The sequence below is a fragment of the Mustela nigripes genome, chromosome X (genome assembly GCF_022355385.1).
Source record: "Mustela nigripes isolate SB6536 chromosome X, MUSNIG.SB6536, whole genome shotgun sequence".
Lineage (NCBI taxonomy): Eukaryota > Metazoa > Chordata > Mammalia > Carnivora > Mustelidae > Mustela > Mustela nigripes.
Window position 1 is genome coordinate 75,031,546 of NC_081575.1, and position 21,789 is coordinate 75,053,334.

The window sequence follows — 21,789 nt, forward strand, 5'->3', positions numbered from 1 at the left end:
ACGACAAGAGAACAACCACAACTACTTCAAAGATACAACTTTCATTTTTAATTCGTTCCCACTATTCTGGTTCATTTTTTTTTATATAGATAATTTTTTAACCTATTTACCATCACAGTGAGATGTCCAGTACATCAAACTTCATAATAATCTTTTAACCTAAAATTTTTAATACATATACCCGTGTGTTTTTTTCTTTTTTTGCTATTCTATATTTTTAAATTTTTAAAAATTTCATTTTAGTTTAGTTTAGTTTATTATTTTTTATTTTTATTTTTTAATATTCTTATAGACTTAAACTTCAAGGTAATCCCCTTTCCCCAATCAATGCTACCCCTATAGGTATACCAATTTTTAACCCCCTTTATCTTAGGAAAGTTGAGTCCTTTAACAAAGATATCAAGATACATCCAGGAAGAATCAAAATAACCTTGCTCACCCACACTGAGAATTTATAACCACTCTGCCATATTTTTATTCTGCCAGTGTTTCTGTGTATTTATGTTTGTCCTGGTAGTATATAAATCTTGTACTTGGGGTTCTTTTTGACAAGGCTCTTTTTTTGTTTTGTATATATGTATATATATATATTTTTTTTCTTGTCATATACTATTATCAGTCTTTTTGTTTGTCTGTTTTGGTTTGTATACTTCATAAATCTTACCTTGGGGCCCATTTAGACTGGGCCTTCTTTTTTATTTTATCTTTTATTTTTTACCTGTCTCTCTCTCTGTCTTTTTGCTTTCTTTTTTCTCTCTTTCTTTTTTCTTTCATTTGGGTGGGGACTCTTGATTGCTCAGAAGTGTTCCAGGGTGCACCTTGACTGCACCACAGTTGATACATCCAGCTGCATCTGTTCAGTCATCTCTCACCAAAATGACTAGGAGGAGGAATGCCCAACACAGGAAAAATTCAGAGACTGGGCCCTCTATCAGAGCTTTTAGATATGAACATAAACAGGATGTCAGAAAGGGAATTCAGGCTAACAATTAACCAGGCAATAGCTAGGTTGGAGAAAGCGATGGATGACAAAATGGAATTGATTAGGAAAGAACTGAAAGCCACCAGGGATGATGTTCACAATGTTCTCAATGAGTTCCAATCTAAACTAAATTTTCTAAAAGCTAGGGTAACTGAGAAAGAAGATAGAATTAATGATCTGGAAGACAAATAGAGAGAAAGAATCAGGAGGAAGCCTGGAACAAAGAGCATAGAAGCTATGAAAACAGAATTATGGAAATAAAGGACGCCATGAAATGTTCCAGCATCAGAATTATTGGAATCTCTGAAGGGGAGGAGACAAAAAAGAAGTCTAGAACATGTAGTGGAACAAATTCACCATGAAAATTTTCCCAATCTTGTGAATGGAACCAGCGTTCATATACTAGAGGCAGAACAGTCTCCTCCCAAGATTATAGAATCTCAAAACTCCTCAAGACACCTGATAGTAAGAATGAGGAATCATAACTGGTGACTGGCTCTCTTGAAAGCAGCTAGGACAAAGAACCTCCTTATGTAGAGAGGAAAGCCCATCAGAATAGCGTCAGACCTCCCCACAGAAACCTGGCAAGCCAGAAAAGGCTGTCAAGATATATTCAGGGCACTAAATGAGAAGAACATGCAGCCAAGAATACTGTATCCAGCAATACTGACATTCAAAATGGATGGAGAGCTAGAGTTCCCAAGACCGGCAAGGCTTAAAAGAGTATGTGACCACCAAGCAGACACTGCAGGAAATATTAAGGGGGGTTCTGTAAAAGAGGAAAAGTCCTAAGAATATCATTAAACAGAAATATGGAGACAATCTACAGAAATAAAGACTTCAAAGTTAACACAATGTCAATAAAAACGTATCTATCAACAATCACTCTCAATGTGAATGACCTAAACATGCCCATAAAATGACACAGGGTTGCAGATTGGATAAAATGACAGGACACATCTACATGCTGTCTGCAAGAGACCCATTTTGAAATTAAGGATACATCCAGGCTGAAAGTGAAGGGATGGAGAAGCCTCTTTCATGCCAATAGGCCGCAAAAGAAGGCCAGGGTAGAAATTCTCATATAAGATAAATTAGATATCAATCTAAAGACTGTAGTCAGAGATACCAAAGGACACTACATAATTCTTAAAGGGACTATCCACCAAGAAGATCTAACAATTATGAACATCTATGCCCCCAATATGGGAGCAGTCAATTACATAAGAAAACTGTTGATCAAGATAGTCATATAGATATGAATACATTAATAGTTGGAGATTTTAACATGCCTCTCTTAGTAATTGACATATCATCCAAGCAGAAAATCAATAAAAAACAAGAGCATTGAATGACACATTGGACCAGATGGACCTCATAGATACATATACAGAACATTCCACCCTAAAACAACAGAATACTCATTCTTCTCAAGTGCACATGTAACCTTCTCCAAAATAGACCACATACTGGGTCACAAATCAGGGCTCAACTGATACCAAAAGACTGAGATTATTCCCAGCATATTCTCAGATCACAATGCTTTGAAACTGGAGCTCAATCACAAGGAAAAGTTTGGAAGGAACTCAAACACCTGGAAGCTCAAGACCACCTTGCTTAAGAATGCTTGGATGAACCAGGAGAGCAAAGAAGAACTGAAACAATTCATGGAAACCAATGAGAATGAAGACACTTCAGTCCAAAACCTATGGGATACAGCAAAGGCGGTCCTAAGGGGGAAATACATAGCCATCCAAGCCTCCCTCAAAAAAACTAAAAAATCCAGAATACACCAGCTTTCTCTACACCTTAAGGAAATGGAGAATCAACAGCAATTTAAACCAACTCCACACAGAGGAAGGGAAATAATCAAGGATAGAGCAGAGATCAATGACATAGAAACTAGAGATACAGTAGAACGTATCGATGAAAGTAGAAGCTGTTTTTTTTTTTTAAGAATCAGTAAGATTGATAAACCACAGGCTGCACTAATCCAAAAGAAAAGAGATAGATCTCAAATTGATAAAATTATGAATGAAAAGGGAGAGATCACAACTAACAGCAAGGAAATAGAAACAATCATCAGAAGTTATCATCAACAGTTGGATGCTAATAAATTAAGCAACCTAGATGAAACGAATTCATTCATGGAAAACTATAAACTCCCAAAATTGAACTAGGGAGAAATGGACAACCTGAATAGACCGATATCTAGTAATGAGATTGAAGCAGTGATCAAAAACCTCCCAAAAAACAAGAGCCCAGGACCTGGCGGATTCCTGGGGAATTCTACCAAACATTCAAAGAAGAAATAGCATCTATTCTCCTGAAGCTGTTTCAAAAAATTGAAGCAGAAGGAAAACTTCCAGACCCTTTCTATGAAACCAGCATTACCCTGGTCCCCAAACCACGAAAAGACCCCACCAAAAAGAAGAATTTCAGACGAATATCACTGATGAAAATGGATGCTAATATTCTCAACAAGAATCTAGCAAATAGGATCCAACAGCACATTAAAAAGATTATCCACCATGACCAGGTGGGATTCATTCCTGGGCTACAAGGATGGTTCAACATTCGCAAATCAATTGATGTGCTAGAACACATCAATAAGAGAAGTGAGAAGAACTACATGGTCCTCTCAATGGATGGAAAAAAGCATTTGACAAAATCCAGCATCCTTCTGATTAAAACACTGTAAATATAGGGAACATTCCTGAACTTCATCAAATCTATCTATGAAAGACCCACTGCAAATATGATCCTCAATGGGAAAAAGCTTACAGCCTTCCCGTTGAGATCAGGAACATGACAAGGATGCCCACTCTCACCACTATTGTTAAACATAGTATTAGAAATCCTAGCAACAGCAATGAGAAAACAAAGTGAAATAAAATGTATCCAAATTGGCAATGAAGAAGTCAAACTCTCTCTCTTCACACATGACATGATTCTTTATATGGAAAACCCAAATGACTCCACCCCCAAACTACTAGAACTCATACAGCAATGTGGCAGGATACAAAGTCAATGTACAGAAATCAGTTGTTTTCTTATAAACTAACAATGAAACTACAGAAAGGGAAATTAGAGAATCAATTCCATTTACTATAGCACAAAGAACCATAAGATACCTGGGAATAAACCTAACCAAAGAGGTGAAGGATCTGTACTTGAGGAACTACAGAACACTCATGAATGAAATTGAGGAAGACACAAAAAGATGGAAGACCATTCCATGCTCTTAGATCGGAAGAATAAACATTGTTAAAATGTCAATACTGCCTAGAGCAATCTATACTTTTAATGCCATTATTTTCAAAATTCTACTGGTATTTTTCAAAGAGTTGGAGCAAATAAACCTAAAATTTGTATGGAATCAGAAGAGAACCCGAATTGTTAAGGAAAGGTTGAAAAACTAAAACAAACCTGGGGGCCTTACGTTACCTGCTTTCAAGCTTTACGACAAAGCTGTGATCACCAAGACAGCATGGTACTGGCATAAAAACAGACACATAGACCAGTGGAACAGAGTAGAGAGCCTAGTTATGGACCTTCAACTCTGTGGTCAAAGAATATTCGACAAAACAGGAAAAAATATGCAGTGGAAAAAAAGAGAGTCTCTTCAATAAATGGTGCTGGGAAAATTGGAGAGCTACATGTAGAAGAATGAAACGCAATGATTCTCTTACACTGTACACAAAAATAAAGTCTAAATGAATAAAAGACCTCAATGTGATGCAAGAGTCCATCAGAATCCTAGGGGAGAACATAGGCAGTAACCTCTTCGATATCAGCCACAGCAACTTCTTTTAAGATATGTCTCTAAAGGCAAAGGAAACAAAAGCGAAAATGAACTTTTCGGACCTCATCAATATCAAAAGCTTCTGCCCAGCAAAGGAAACAGGCAAAAAAACAAAGAGGATACCCACAGAATAGGTGAAGATATTCATAAATGACAATACAGACAAAAGGCTGATATCCAGGGTCTATAAAGAACTTCTCAAACTCAACACACACAAAAAACAGATAATCTTGTCAAATAATGGGAAGAAGTCATTAACAGACACTTCTTCAATGAAGACATACAAATGGCTTTCAGACACATGAAAAAATATTCATCATCACTAGTCACCAGGGAGATTCAAATTAAAACCCCATGGAGATGCCACCTTACACCAGTTAGAATGGCCATGATTAGCAAGACAGGAAACAACGTGTGTTGGAGAGGATGTGGAGAAAGGGGAACCCTCTTACACTGTTGGTGGGAATGCAAGTTGGTGCAGCCACTTTGGAGAACAGTGTGGAGATTCCTCAAAAAATTAAAAATAGAGCTTTCCTATGACCCTGCCATTGCACTAGTATGTATTTACCCCAAAGATACAGATGTAGTGAAAAGAAGGGTCATCTGTACCCCAATGTTTATAGCAGCAATGGCCACAGTCGCCAAACTGTGGAAAGAACCAAGATGCCCTTCAATGGATAAGGACGATGTGGTCCATATACACTATGGAGTATTATGCCTCTATCAGAAAGAATGAATTCCCAACTTTTGTATCAACATGGACAGGACTGGAAGATATTATGCTGAGTGAAATAAGTAGAGAGAGTCAATTATTATATGGTTTCACTTATTTGTTGAGCATAACAAATAACATGGAGGACATGTGGAGATGGAGAGGAGAAGGGAACTGAGGGAAATTGGAGTGGGAGATGAACCATGAGAGACTATGGACTCTGAAAAACAACCTGAGGGTTTTTAAGGGGTGGGGGGTGGGAGGTTGGGGGAGCCAGGTGGTGGGTATTGTGGAGGGCATATTTTGCATGGAGCATTGGGTGTGGTGCATAAACAATGAATTTTGTTATGCTGAAAAGAAATAAATTTAAAAAAATTATTACCAGCCACTATATGCCAACAATTTAAACAACCTGGAAGATATGGATGCCTTCCTGGAAACCTATAAAGTAACAAGACAGAAAGAGGAAGAAATAGACAAGCTGAATAGGCCAATAACCAGTTAGAAAAATGAAACAGTACTTTAAAAAAATGAAACAGTACCTTCAAAAATAACAAAAAACAAAGAACAAGATTCCAGGGCCAAATTGCTTCCCAGGCTATTCTATCAAATATTTAAAGAAGAAATCATACCTATTTTACAGAATGTATTTCAAAACGCATTCTAGAGCCCAGCATTACCATGATCCCAAACCAGGCAAAGACCAAATCAGAATAGAGAATTACATACCAATAGCTCTGATGAACATGGATGCCAAAATAATCATCAAAAGATCTAACAGTACTTTAAATGTTTTATGCACCATGACCAGGTGAGGTTTATTCCTGCGCTGGAAGGATGGTTCCACATTCACAAATCAATGGATAAAGCACATTGTTAAAAAAAGAAAACAAGAACCATATAATCCTCTCAACTGATGCAGGAAAGGCATTTGACAAAGTACAGCATATTTTTCCTTTTAAAATTCTTCAAAGTGTGGGGACAGAGAGAACAAAACTCAGTATCATAAAAGTCATCTATGTAACGCCCATAGCAAACATCATTCTCAACAGGGAAAAGCTGAGAATGTTTCCCTCAAGGTCAAGAACATGACAGGGATGCCCACTCTAACAATTATTGTTCAATAGTACTAGAATTCCTCGCATCAACAATCAGACAGCTAAAAGATATGAAAGGCATTCAAATTGGCAAGGAAGAATTCCAAATCTCTCTCTTCACAGATGACATAATACTGCATATGGGAAACCCAAAAGTCTCCACCCCCAATTTATTAGAATTCATACAACAATTGAGCAAAGTTTCAGGATACAAAATCAATGCAGAGAAATCAGTTGCATTTTATACACTGACAATGTAACTGTAGAATGAGAAATTAAAGAAAAAAAATCCATTTACAATAGCACCAAAACCCATAAGATATGAATAAACTTAGCCAAAGAGATAAAGGATCTATACAAAGTACAGGACACTTATGAAGTAAATTAAAGAAGAAACAAAGAGATGGAAAAACATCCCATGCTCATGGAGTGGAAGAATAAACTTTGTGAAAATTTGTACGCTGCCCAGAGCAATATATACTTTCAATGTCATCCCTATTAAAATACCATTGACGGGGCACCTGGGTGGCTCAGTCATTAAGGTTCTGCCTTTGGCTCAGGTCATGATCCCAGGATTAAGTATTGCATCAGGCTCCCTGCTTGGTGGAAAGCCAATTTCTCCCTCTCCCACTCCCCCTGCTTGTGTTCCCTCTCTTGTTGTGTCTATCTCTGTCAAATAAATAAGTAAAAACCTAAAAAAATAAAATAAAATAACATTCATGTTTTTCACAGACCTAGAAGAAACAATCTTAAAATTTGTATGGAATCAGAAAAGACCCCAAATCACCACAAGAATGTTTAAAAAGAAATCAAAGCTGGAGGTGTCAGGTCACCTGACTTCAAGCTCTATTAAAAAGCTGTGATCATCAAGACAGCATGGTATTGGCACTAAAACAGACACATAGATCTGTGAAAAAGAATAAAGTCCCCATAAATGGACCCTCAACTCTATAGTCAACAGATTTTTGACAAATCAGGAAAAATACTCGGTGGAAAAAAGTCTTTTCAATAAATGGTACTGGGAAAATTGGACAGCCACATACAGAAAATGCAGCTGAACCATTCTTTTTCACCATACACAAAGGCAAACTCAAAATGGATGAATGGCCTTAATGTGAGACAGGAATCCATCAAAATTCTAGAGGAGAAATAAGCAGTAACCTCTTTGACAACAGCCTCAGCTTCTTTCAAGACATCAGCCACAACTTCTTTCAAGACATGTTTCCATAGGCCAGGGAAATGAAAGCAAACATGAGTTTTTGGGACTTCATTGAGATAAGATTTTTCTGCACAGCGATGTAAACATTCATCAAAACAAAGAGGCCACCCATGGAATGGGAGATTTTTGCAAATGACATTTCAGATAAAGGGCTGGTTTCCAAGATCTATAATGAACTTCTCAAACTCAACATCCAAACACAATCAAATGAAAAAGTGAACAGAAATCATGAACAGACATTTCTCCAATAAAGACATACAAATTGGTAACAGACACATGAAAAAATTATCAACATCATTAGCCATCAGGGACATTCAAATCAAAACCTCAGTGAGATTCCACCTTTTTCGAGTTAGAATGGCAAAAATTAATGATGCAGGAGACAACAAATGTTGGTGAGGATGTAGAGAAAGGGGAACCTCTTACACTGTTGATGGGAATGCAAGTTGGTATAGCCACTTTGGAAAACAGTATGAAAGTTCCTTAAGGCATTAAAAATAGTTACCCTCTGACCCAGCAATTGAATTGCTGGGTATTTACCCTAGAGATACAGATGTAGTGAAATGAAAGGGCACTTGCACCCCAATGTTCATAGCAGCAATGTCCACAATAGCCAAACTGTGGAAATAACTGAGATGTCCTTCAACAAATGAATTGATAACGAAGGTGTGGTACATATATACAATTGAATAACTCATCCATATAAAGTATTAATACCTACCATTTGCATCAACATGGATGGAACTGGAGGGGATTATACTAAGTGAAATAAGTCAAGCAGAGAAAGACAATTATATGGTTTCACTCATATGTGGAATATAAGGAATAGTACGGAAGACCATAGAGAAGGGAGGGAATGAAATCAGAGTGGGAGACAAACCATAAGAGACTCTGAACTCCAGGAAATAAACTGAGGTTTTCAGAAGGAAGGTGGGTGGGAGGAATGGGGTACCTGTGTGTTGGGTATTAAGGAGGGAACATGTTGTTATGAGCACTGGGTGCTATACGCAACTAACGAATCGCTGAACACTACATGAAAATCTAATGATGTATTATGTGTTGGCTAATTTGACATACCAAAAAACAAAAATTAAAAAAAATTAAAATATAAAATAATAAATGTTTTTTTTCAGTATTAAAAAATGAAGGTAATCTAGATATTGTTTCAGCTAGAACTGAAGGTATTCATTATTGTATAATCAGTAGACTTGGTACATGTGAGGGGTTTGTACTCATTTTCTGCTGTGAGGTTTTTGTACTGTTTCTTAGGAGGACTTGCCCTATTTATTGGAGGTGAACCTGAATGGTGCAGCATGGCAGGACTTGGTGTAGTGGCTCTGGCCACCACTTGGTGGCACTGTTTTATTCACCGAATTTTGTCAATATTGATGGGAAGGGAGGGAAAATGGCTTCACCCCACTCTCTCCTCTCCTAAGAAGTGGGTTAGCACCCACTAGTCAGGGTGCCCTCACAACATAGTAAACAATCTGGTGTCCCCTGATTCTGTCAGATCCCTGCTTTCACATTACCTTTGTCCAAGTTGTCCACCTGCCAAGCAACACAGCATCCTGTTTTATCTCAGGCACACGACTGGGTTTCAAAACTCCAAATTTCAGAGACACCCCCCCCACACACACATGTCATGGACCTGCACTGATCCTCTAGAGTAGAGTCTCACTGCACTGTGGCCAGGTGCCAGTTTGTCCCAGAAAACAGTTGCATGGTCACACAGCAGATTGGAGTTTATGATGAAGCACAGTAGAATTCTAGCACCGAGCGGCCCTTGGGTGGCTCAGTGGGTTAAGCCTCTGCCTTCAGCTCAGGTCATGATCTCAGGGTCCTGGAATCAAGCCCCGCATTGGGCTCCCTGCTTAGTAGGGAGCCTGCTTTCCTCCCACCGCCCTCTCCTGCTCTCCCTGCTTGTGCAATCTGTCAAATAAATAAAATCTTAAAAAAAAAAAAAAAAAAAAAAGAAGAATTCCAGCACCAAGTCTCACTGCCTTCAGCCTACATCTTTATTCCTATGCTGGTGAATGGGGCAGCTCAATAGTGCTGCATGGTCTTCTGTCTCTGGAGAGGCTCTGACATGTCTCCCAAATGCCACGCAAGAAGGGGGACTATTTCTCCCCCTGTGACCCAGGGGATCCTCAGACCATGCTGCTCACTCTCAGGTCTGTGCTCTCCTTCCCCACTGGAACACCACTAAACCTGCCAGGCATGACCTTGGCAATGATGAAGACCTCTAAAATTTCAGTTTGTGCTCCATTTATAAAGACTTGTGGTATTCAGCTCTTGTCCTTCACCCAGTGAGTGGTTTGGGGGAAGAGTTTTCTTGTGCAGTCCCTTGAGTGTGTTTTCATTTTCTTTTCACTCCTTCTCTTTCTCTCTTTCTCTCTCTCTTTCTGTCTTCCCCCCTCTCTCTTCTGTCTGTGTTCAGGGTTCCCTTCAATCTACAGTGCCCATGGCTCTTTTCTCCCCTGAATCAACTCTCTGCAGCACCTGCTTTCTGGGAGTTGGTCACCTTTCTACTTGTAGCCATGCAGCTTTTCCTCCTCAGTCCTCAGATAGATTACTTGGGTGTTCAGAATGTTTTGATAATTATCTAGCAGTGTTCATGGGACTAGAATAGCTTAGGGTTACCCTATGCATCTGCCATCTTAACTGCTCCCTGGCTCATATGATAATTCTAAGTTTACCATTTTGAGAAAAGGCCACACTTTGTTCCAAAAGAGCTGCATCACTTTATATTTTAACAGCAATAAATGAGTGTCCCAATTTCTGCATATTTTTGCTAGTAATATTTTCCCTCCATTTTCATGATTATTGGCATTCTAATGTGTGTTAAATGGTATTCAATTATCTTTTTGATTTGTGTTTCCTTAATGACTAATTATGTTGAGCTACTCTTCTTGTTCATGCTTTCATTTGTATAGTTTCTATTGAGAAATGTGTATTCAAATAATTTGGCCATTTTTAATTGGTTTATTTGTGTTTTCATTGAGTTGTAAGAGTTCTGTGATATACTCTGTATACACAGGCCTTCATTAGGTGCAAGATATGCAAATATGTATCTGTGTCGTCTGATGTGTATTTACTTTTTAATTTTCTTGATGGTGTTCTTTGAGGCAAAAGTGTTTTAATTTTATGAGAACCAACTTATTTATTCTTTTATTTCCCAATTTTTAAAATTAGTTTTAACTTAAATTATGTTTAAATACAGTGTAATGCTAGTTTTAGGTGTGCAATACTGTCATTTGTTTTTTTGGAGACATATTTAAAAAACTATTGCCTGGGGCACCTGAGTGGTTCAGTGGGTTAAGCCTCTGCCTTCGGCTTAGGTCATGATCCCAGGGTCTTGGGATCAAGCCCCGAATTGAACACTCTGCTCAGCAAGGAGCCTGCTTCCCTCTCTCTCTGACTGCCTCTCTGCCTATTTTGATCTCTGTCTGTCAAATAAATAAATAAAATATTTTTAAAAAAGAATTAAACACATTAAAGTGTATAATTTGATGATTTGTTCTACTCATACATTGCAAAATAATTATAACCTTCAAGATAACAAAACCAGTTACTGCATTTTTTCCTGTAGTAAGAATGCTTAAGATCTACCTAGTGAAGTGAATTTCATCCATACAATAAAGTTTTAATTATAGTCATTTTATTGTCCATTATATCTCAAGTACTTTTTCACCTTGTGTGACTGAAAATGTACTCTTTGACTGACATCTTTGAATTTCCCCTCTTCCCACCCTGGTAAACAACCATTATTACCTATTTAAAATTTTACTTTTTAAAAGATTACATATGGAGAAGTGAGATCTAAGTTTAAATTAGATTTTTTTTAGATTATATACATTAAAGTGAGACCATGTATAATTTTTTTTCTGTATTGCCTTATTTCATTTAACATAATGTCCATCAGGTTCATCCATGTCCTTGCAAATGGAGGTATTTCCTACTTTTAAATAATAATGCATGTAATATACCACATACATGTTATATGTATACATATATACATATATGTATACATGTACTTGTGTATGTATATATGAGTATGTACATATGTGTATATATATGAGTATACACACATATATATGTGTATATATATATAATATAATATATAAATATACTCTTACTTAATTTGTCTAGCTAAAGATTTGTTGATTTTATGTCCCTTTTCATAAAATCAACTCTTAGGTTTCTTGATTTTCTTCTATATTTTTCTTGTCTATTTTATTTCGTTTTGCTCCAATTTTTTTAACAAAAAATATTTTACTAAATATAAAAATATTTTACTAAAACATAAGATTTACAGAAGTTTCCAGACAAGCCATACAAAATGGTCGCAAGTTTTTTCTTGAAGGAAGGATTCTACACTTGACAGCAAAGTCACAATGTTATTAGTGAGGGCTGTGATGTTTGTTTAATGTTCCCATTTTGGTTCAAACAATCAAGCTTGTCCATCTACAGTGTCTAAATAAAGTTAGACTTGGCTAGAGAGCATATTCTAAAGAACTGGTTAGCTGCTTTTAACCAATTTTTATTACATCCTTTCTTCTGATAACTGGGGCTTATTTTATTATTCTTATTCTACATTCTTGATGTATGAAATTGGGTTATTTGAGATCGTTCTTCTTTCTTAATGTAGGCATCTTTTTGCTGTGAACTTCTGTTCTATTACTATGTTTATTGCACTGCATATATTTTGGAATGTTGTGTTTTCAATTCATTTGTCTGAGATATTTTTTAATTTCCCTCAGATTCTGGTTTAACCCATTGACTGTTCAAGCTCACGTTGTTCTGTTTCCACTTATTTGTGAATCTCCCTCTTTTTTGATGTTATTGATTCCTATTTTCATTCAATTGCATCTGGAAAAGATTCTTGGAATTATTTCAATTTTCTTATATTTGTTGAAACTGTTACTCTCACCTAACATGTGATCTATTTTAGAATACGTACCATATGCACATGATAAAAATGTCTATTATGTTATGGTTTTTTTAAATTTTATTTATTTATTTGAGAGAGAATCAGAGAAGAGAGAGAGAGCATGAGGAGGTGGAGGGGTCAGAGAGAGAAGTAAACTCCCCGCTGAGCAGGGAGCTCAATGCAGGACTTAATCCTGGGACTCCAGGATCATGATCTGATCTGAAGGCAGTCCTTTAACCAACTGAGCCACCCAGGTGCCCCAGTGTTATTGCTTTTTAACATTTGTATTGACAGATTCTTATTTTTTTTTTCTGTAATGATCCTTTAAGCTGTTTGGTTTGTTTTTAATTCAGTATAATTATCATACGATGTTATATTAGTTTCAAGTGTACAATATAGTGATTCCACCATTCTACAGATTACTCACTGCTCATCAAGGTAAGTGTAAGTGTATTCTTCTTTGTGTGTGTATTCTTTTTAGGCTTTTTATAATATACTTTATTTTTTTTAAGTTTTTGCTTTAATTCCAGTTAGTTAGCATACAGTGCTATATTAGTTTAACGTGTACCATACAGTGATTTAATAATTCCATACATCACCTAGTGCTTATCAAAAATTCACTACTTAACTCCCATCACCCATTTCACCCATCCCTCCACCAACCTACCCTCTGATAACCATCAGTTTGTTCTCTATAATTAAGCGCCTGTTTCTTAATGTGTTTGTCTCTCTCTTTTTCCCTTTACTTATTTGCTTTGTTTCTTAAATTCCACATGAGTGAAATCTTACGCTTTTTTTCTTTCTCTGACTTTTTTTGCTTAACATTATATTATCTAACACCATCCATGTCATTGCAAGTGGCATGATTTATTCCTTTTTTATGGCTGAGTAATATTCTGTGTGTGCGCGTGTGTGTGTGTGTGTGTGTGTTTGTGTATACACATATGCCACTTCTTTATACACTCATCAGTCAATGAAAATTGGAGCTGTTTCCATATCTTGACTACTATGATGCTGTTATAAACATAGGGGTGCACATATCCCTTTGAATAAATATTTCTGTATTCTTTGGGTAAATACGAACAGTGTGATTACTATATCATAGGGTAGTTCTATTTTTAAATTTTTGAGGAAATTCCATACTGTTTTCTACAGTGGCTGGACTGGTTTGGATTTCCACCAAAAGTGCAAGAGGATTCCTTTTTCTTCATATCCTCCCCAACACCTGTTGCTTCTTGTGTTGTTGACTCTATCCATTTCCTGACAGGTGTGAAGAGCTATCTCACTATAGTTTTGATGTTTATTCCCTTGATGATGATTTATGTTGAGCATCTTCTCATGTGTCTTTGGGTTATCTGTATGTCCCCTCCTCCTTCTCCTCCTCTTTCTCCTCCTCCTCTTCCTCTTTCTCCTCCTCCTCCTCCTCCTCCTTCTTCTTCTTCTTCTCCTCCTCCTCCTCCTCCTCCTCCTTATTCTTTCCCTTTTTTATCTTTTAAATTTTTATTTATTTATTTGAGAGAGAGGGGGGGGGCATGAGAGAGAGAAAGAGAGAGAGCATGAGAGGAGAGAGGTCAGCTGGAGAAGCAGACTCCCTGAAGAGCAGGGAGCCCAAAGTGTGACTCCATCCTGGGACTCCAGGCTCATGACCTGAGCCCAAGGCAATCGCTTAACCAACTGAGCCACCCAGGTGCCCTTCTTACCTTTTTAAGTATTTTTTTTTATTATGTTAGTCACAGGTAAGTGTACTCTTAATCTTCTTCACCTATTTAATCCCCCACCCAACAACCTCTCCTATGGTAACTTCCACATTGTTCTCTGTATTTAAGAGTCTGGTGTTTGTTTGTTGTCTTTTCTTCCCCTGTCCTTATTCTTTTGTTTCTTAAATTCCACACATGAGTGAATTCATATCTATCTCTGACTGACTTATTGCACTTAGCATTTTACTTGATAGATCCCTCTATGTTGCTGATAATGGAAATATTTCATTCTTCCTTATGGATGAATAATATTCCATTGTGTGTATAAATATAACCACATCTTTTCATCCATTTATCTCTTGATAAACAATTGTGTTACTTCCATAACTTGGCTGTGACAAATAATGCTGCAATAATCAGCATATAAGGGTGTATATATTTTAATTTTTTAAATATTTTTTAATTTTTCAGTGTATATATATATATATATTTTAAATTCAGTTGTTTGTGGAACATAAGAAATAGCTTGGAGGATATTAGGAGAAGGAAGGGAAAAATGAAGAGAGAGAAAACGGAGTAGGAGACAAACTATGAGACTCTGTGAAACAAAGTGAGGTGGGGAGATGGGTGAGCCTGGTGATGGGTATTAAGAAGGGCACGGATTGCATGGAGCACTGGGTGTTATACACAAACAGTGAATCATGGAACACTACATCAAAAACTAATGATGTACTGTATGGTGACTAATATAACACACACACACACACACATACACACAAAAGAAAAACACAAATCTGTGATCATCAAGACAGCATGGGACTGGCACAAAAACAGACACATAGATTAGTGGAACAGAATAGAAACTCCAGAAATGGACCCTCAACTCTGTGATCAACTAATCTTTGACAAATCAGAAAAAAAATCCAGTGGGAAAAAGACAGTCTTTTCATTAAGTAGTGCTGGGGAAATTAGACAGCTACATCTAGAAGAATGAAACTCGACCACCCCATAACACCATACACAAAGATAACCTCAAAATGGGAAGGGGTTTATGTTGGTCTTCTAAAAAGGAACCTGCCACACTGGGACTGAATCAAACAGGACTTAGAATGCGTGGACAGGCAGAGTGAATGTATGTGGGACCTGGTGTCAGCTGGTAGCCATGTTTGCACTGTGCCAGTAACTGAAGGTGGTTTTGTGTTTATGCTAAGAGGTGGAGGAGGCATCAGCAAGCTCCTTTGTCTCTGGAGAGAGGTCTCTATGCTTTCTGCTGTCAGGGAAGTGCTCCGAGAAGAGTAAATAATCTTTCCCTATATATTACAGTTGTTTTTTAGACTGCTATCTTCATGTTGTCTGCCTCTGAAGTGTTTACCTGCCTTCTTCCAGGAGCAGGACAGTGCCCTCTTATCTCTACCCTTGGCAAGCCTGTTGACTTTAAAAAAAAAATTTTAAAGATTATATTTATTTATTTGTCAGATAGAGGTCACAAGTAGGCAGAGAGGCAGGCAGAAAGAGAGAGAGAGAGAGAGAAGGAAGCAGGCTCCCCGCTGAGCAGAGAGCCCGATGTGAGGCTTCATCCCAGGACCCTGGGAACATGACCTGAGCCAAAGGCAGAGGCTTTAACCCACTAACACACCCAGATGACCAGAGCCTGTTGACTTTTAAAACTAAGAACTTTAAGGATGTAGTGTGGTAGGGGTTTTTGATGGTCTTCTGGGAGAGGGTCTTACTGTGCTGGGACTGAGGGAGCTTTGATTGAGAAGGGCAGTCACACCAGAGTGGGGGACAGAAGCAAGAAGGTTAGGCAACCAGTGTCAAGGTTGAGCTACTCCTGACAGGTGGATCTTCATTTATGCTGAGGGTCAGAGAATGGAAATGTTGCTACTGTCGTCTCCTTTGTGCCCAGAACAGCATCTCCATAAATGATATCTCTCATGGACATGGTCCAAGAAGAGCAAATCATATCTCCTCTGTGTTCACCAGTCATTTCTCATATCATGCCATCTGTCCCTTGCTATTTGCCTGCTTTCTCTCTAGGAGTAGGGCAGGACTCTCAGGGCTCTATCCCAGAGAACTCTGCTAGCAAAACTCCAGTCTTCAAACCCCACCCACAAAAATTAGCCCTTCTTATTTTTCCAGCCAATGACTTTGGGGCAGTGTTCTCCTTGTGCATTCCACTGTGTGCTCTTTCTCTCACTTTACTCCATGACCAGAGCTCCACCTCCTGCAGCACCTGAGATCCATTTATCCCCCAAACCACATACTCCTACCTTCCTTGATGTGGCCTCTTCTCTCCCTCTAGTTTTGCAGTTTCTTCTATCAGTCTTCAGGTCAATTTCTTGGGTAATCAGAATGGTTTGATAGATGTGACTGAAAGATGAGACAGCCCGAGGCTTCCTACTATGCTTCCATCTCAATTCCCCCTTGACATTCATTTAAGAACTAAATACCTGAAAATTGAAAGTGACAGGGTAGAGAAACTTTTATCATGCAAATGTATGTCAAAAGAAATCTGGAGTACCAATATTTATATCAGAAAAACTAAATATTTTTTTCTTGTATTGTTTTTATCTTGCTTTGGCATCAGGATAATATTGACATCATAGAATGATTTTGATTGTGGTCCTTCTATATCATTATTTTTAGTATTTTGACAAAGATTATCATTAATTATTTTTTACTGTTTGGTAGAATTCACCAATGAGACCATGTGGTCTTGGGCTTTTCTACACTGGGAGATTTTAATTTCCTAATTACATTTTCTTTCTCTGTTGATCTAAGATGTCCTACTTCTTGGATTCAAGATTCATGATTCAGTCTCAGCCACTTTTGTGTTTGTAAGAATTATATTTTTTCCCCCAGTTATCTGATTTGTTAGTATATTCTGTTATCGCACTATGTATTTCTGTGGTATCTTGTGTTTTTTTTTTTTCTTTCTCTTACAGGCAAGCTATTTAGGTTTTTTTGCTTTTGTTTTTGTTATTTTAATGACTAGTTGTTCTATTCATCATTGTAAGTGGAGTATTGAAACATACTATTATTATTTTATTGCTGTCAATTTCTGCCTTCACATCTGTCAATATTTGTGTCATGTGGTTAAGCGGTTTGATTTCCTGTGTTTGTATAATTGTTACAACTTCATGGTGAACTGACTCTTTCATCATTATATAATGGTTTTTATCTCAAAAGATAGGTTTTCTATTTAGTCTGTTTTGTCTGACATAAATATAGAAAATTCTACGTTCCTTGAGTTGGCATTTGAATAGAATATCTTTCCTTCCCTTCATTTTCAGCTCCTTTTTTCTCTTTATTTCTAAAATGAGTTACTTGTAGGACTTCTGGGGAAGATGGTAGTGTAGAAGGATCCCAGATTCACCTTGTTCAACACATACACCTAGATAACAGACATATAAGTATCAATAACCCAGAAAGTGACCAAAGAACTGGAGGAAGAGACTCTCCAGAGCTAAACGTAGAGAAGAGGCTACATCAAAAATGATAAGAAGGGCAGAGACATGGTCAGGAACCCAGTTAACCTGTGGGACTATATGCATGAGTGAGGGATGCCACTGGCAGACAGAAGAGAGGAAGAGGCTTCACACCAGGCACATCAGACATGAAAAACTGACACTGGGAAGGTGAGCCCTTATAATAACATTTGGTTTTAAAACCAGAAGGGCTTAACTTCATGCACCTTTATAGTCTGTAGGGTTTAACACCTGGAAATTTAAAAATAAGCAGGCATTGTTCCAGGAAAGCTGGAGGTCCATGGGAAACCGAGTTCACACCTTTAAAGAGACAGAACTACAAACAACCTGACTGATACTCAAAGAAGCAGCAGTTTGAAAAATTCCTGGGGTATACAAGAGGGAGATTTGTTTACTAATCTCACAGGGTGTGCTGGAGGGACAGAAATCTTTGGGACACTTCTTTAAGAACAAAAGAGCTGGCAGATGCCATTTTCTTCCTCTGCCCCAGCCTAGGCTTCCTCCTCCTCAGCCTAGATACACAGACACCTGAAGAACCAGCACAATATAAACACTTTCTATCTAGGTTGCTAATAGTGTTCACTGCCCCTTCTCTCTTCCGTGGCCCTGCCCCTTCCCGTATAGCTTCAACAGCAGTTTTCTGGTATAGCTATAGGTCCCTTACCACACCACACCACCATGGACCTTGTTAGCATGACAAGGTCTGCTGGACCCTCGCCATCCAACATGGCTCTGGCAGGAGTACATTCAAAGCAGTGTTGTAAGTGTGGCTGTGTGCTAGCAGTCCCAACAGGGGTCAGGACCACCCCAATGTAACTCTTACCCTAGGAATAAAGGAAACACACACACACACACACACACACACACACACACACACACACACCATTTCAACAGTGACCCCAGCAGTGTACTTAGGTCAGACATTGGGTCTGACTATAGGCCCTACCACCCACCAACAAATGCTTCTCAGTAAACAGTACAGGGAGAGTACCCTGTGGCTGCATGCCACCTCAGCTCTGGCAAATGCCTGCTTTGACTGAACTTATGGCCAGGTTGACCCCAGATTGACCCCTAAAACATAGGGAACCAAACCTGCCCACAACAGACAAAGGCAGGCATTGCAAACAACTGGATTGAAAGCAAACTTGGCTCATCCAAAATAGTAGAGTGCATGAAACACACATAGAAGACACCTCTGAAGTACCAGTTTCTGGTGAAGAGGGGAGATTGCATTGCAAAGCACTACAGGACCTCTTCTTCATAAGGTCACTGTTTTCAAGTGCAGGAGACAGATAATTTTCCTCACACATAGAAAAAGATACAGAGAATTAGTATAAATAGAGAGATAAAGGAAATTCCCCTAAATGAAAGAAGAGCAAAAAGCACAACAAAAGAGTTAATGAAAGAGAGACAAATAATTTGCCTTATAGAGAACTTAAAATAATGGTCATAAATCTACTCACTGTACTTTAGAGCACAAAACCTCATTAATATCCTTAATAAAGAAATAGAAAACATAAAAAAGATCTAATCAGAGATGAAGGGCTCAATAACTGAAATCCAAAGTAAACTAGAAGGAAATAAATAGTAGACTAGAAGAAACAGAAAAGCAAATCAGCTACCAGAGGACAGAATAAGGGAAAACAATCAATCTGAACAGGAAAGATAGAAGAAAGATGAAAAAAAAAAGAAAAAAGATCAAGGGTACTCAATGACACCATCAAGCATAATAACATTCACATTATAGGGATCTTAGAAGGAGAAGAGAGTGAAAAGTGAGCAGAAAACTTATTTGAAGAAACGTTTGAAAACTTCTTGAATCTGGGGAAGGACACAGAAATCCAAATCCAGGAGGCATAGAGATCCCACCCAAATTAACACAAGGAGGTCCACATTAAAACACATAGAAATTAAAATTGCAAAAATTTGTGATAAAGAATTTGAAGAATAGGAAGAGAAAAAAATTATGTACTAGGGAAATCCTATAAGTCCATCAACTTTTTTTTTTTTTTTAAACAGGCATTTTCAAAGATTGACGGGAGTGGCATAATATATTCAAATTGCTGAAAGAAAAAAAAAACTGCAAACAAAACATACGATATCCAGTGAAGATATCATTCAGAATAGAGAAAGAAATAAAGAGTTTTCACACAAACAAAACTTAAAGAAATTCATTACTGCTAAACCAGCTTACATAAAATGTTAAAGGGCATTCTTTGAGTGGAAAGGAAAAACCATAAGCAGGAGTAATAAAAGTAGGAGCCACAAAAGCAGAAACATCACCATATCTACAAAATCTGTCACAGCATTCACAAAATAAATAGATGTAACTGATGACATCACATATCTAAAATATGAATGGGAAAGGAATAAAAAATGTAGCGCCTTTAGAATGTGTTGAAACTTGAGCAACCATCAAATTAATAGACAGCTATATGCATAAGATAATATATAAATTTAATAATAACTACAAAAGAAAAACCTGTAATAGATATGCAAATAGATAAGACAAAGTAATCTAAGTATTTAGCTAGTGAAATTAAATCAATCCTGAGACAAGAGAGTAAGAGAAGAAAGAAACAAAGAAGAGCAACAAAACAACCATAAAACAAGTATTTAAATGGAAATAAGTACATACATATCAATAATTATTTGAATACAAATTGACTAAACATTCCAATCAAAAGAGAGAGTAACTGAATGGATAAAAAAGCCGGACCCATGGATAAAGAATTGTAAGTGTCATTTCAGATTTAAGACACATTCAGATTGCAAGTGAAGAAATGGAAACACATTTATCTTGCAAATATAGTGAAAAGTCAGCAAGGTTAGAAACAGTTATATCAGAAAAAAAAAAAGACTTTAAAACAGTCTGTAACAAGAGACAAATAAGGACCCTATATAATCATAAAGGGAACAATCAAACAAGAATATATAACAATTGTAAATATTTAAGCCCCCAAAATGGGAGCACCTCGATATATAAAGCAGCTAATAACAAATATAAAGGAACTAATCAATAGTAATACATTAATAGTAGAAGACATTAATACCCCACCTACATTAATGTGTAAATCATCCAAAAAGAAACTCAAAAAGAAAACAGTGACTTTGAACAACACAATGGACCAGGTGGATGTGACAGATATATTCAGAGCTTTCCTTCATAAAAATAGCAGAATACACATTCATTTTAAGTATACATGGAACATTCTTCAGAATAGATCACACTGTACCCCCCCCCAAAAAAAAAGTCTCAGCAAATTCAAGGAGATCAAGTACATGCCATGCATCCTTTTTGAACACAATACTATGAAATAGTGAAATATGATATCACCTGCAAGAGAAAATGTGTAAAGAACCCCAATACACTGGGGTTAAATAATATGCCACTAAACAATAATTGGATGAAAAAAAAAAGCAAAGAGAAAATAAAAAATAACATGGAGACAAATGAAAACAAAGAAAAAAGATGACCATCCAAAAACTTTGAGATATAGTTAAAGCAGTTCTAAGAGGGAACTTTATAGCAAGACAGTCCTACATCAGGATGCTAGAAAAATCTCAAATAAACAACCTAACATTACACCTAAAGAAAGTTCTTCAGGGAAAAGAAAAAAGAGAAAGAAAACAAAACCCCAAGGAAAAAGGAAGAAAATAATAAAGATAACAACAGAAACAAATGCAATAGAAACTAAAAAGTGATAGAACAGATCAATGAAAGAAGGTGGTTCTTTGAAAATAACAACAAAATTGAAAAAACATTAGCCAAAGTCATCAAAAATAAAAAGACATCTCACTGAAATAAGCAAAATCAGAAATTAAATAGGAGAAATAACAACTAACAGCAAAGAGATAC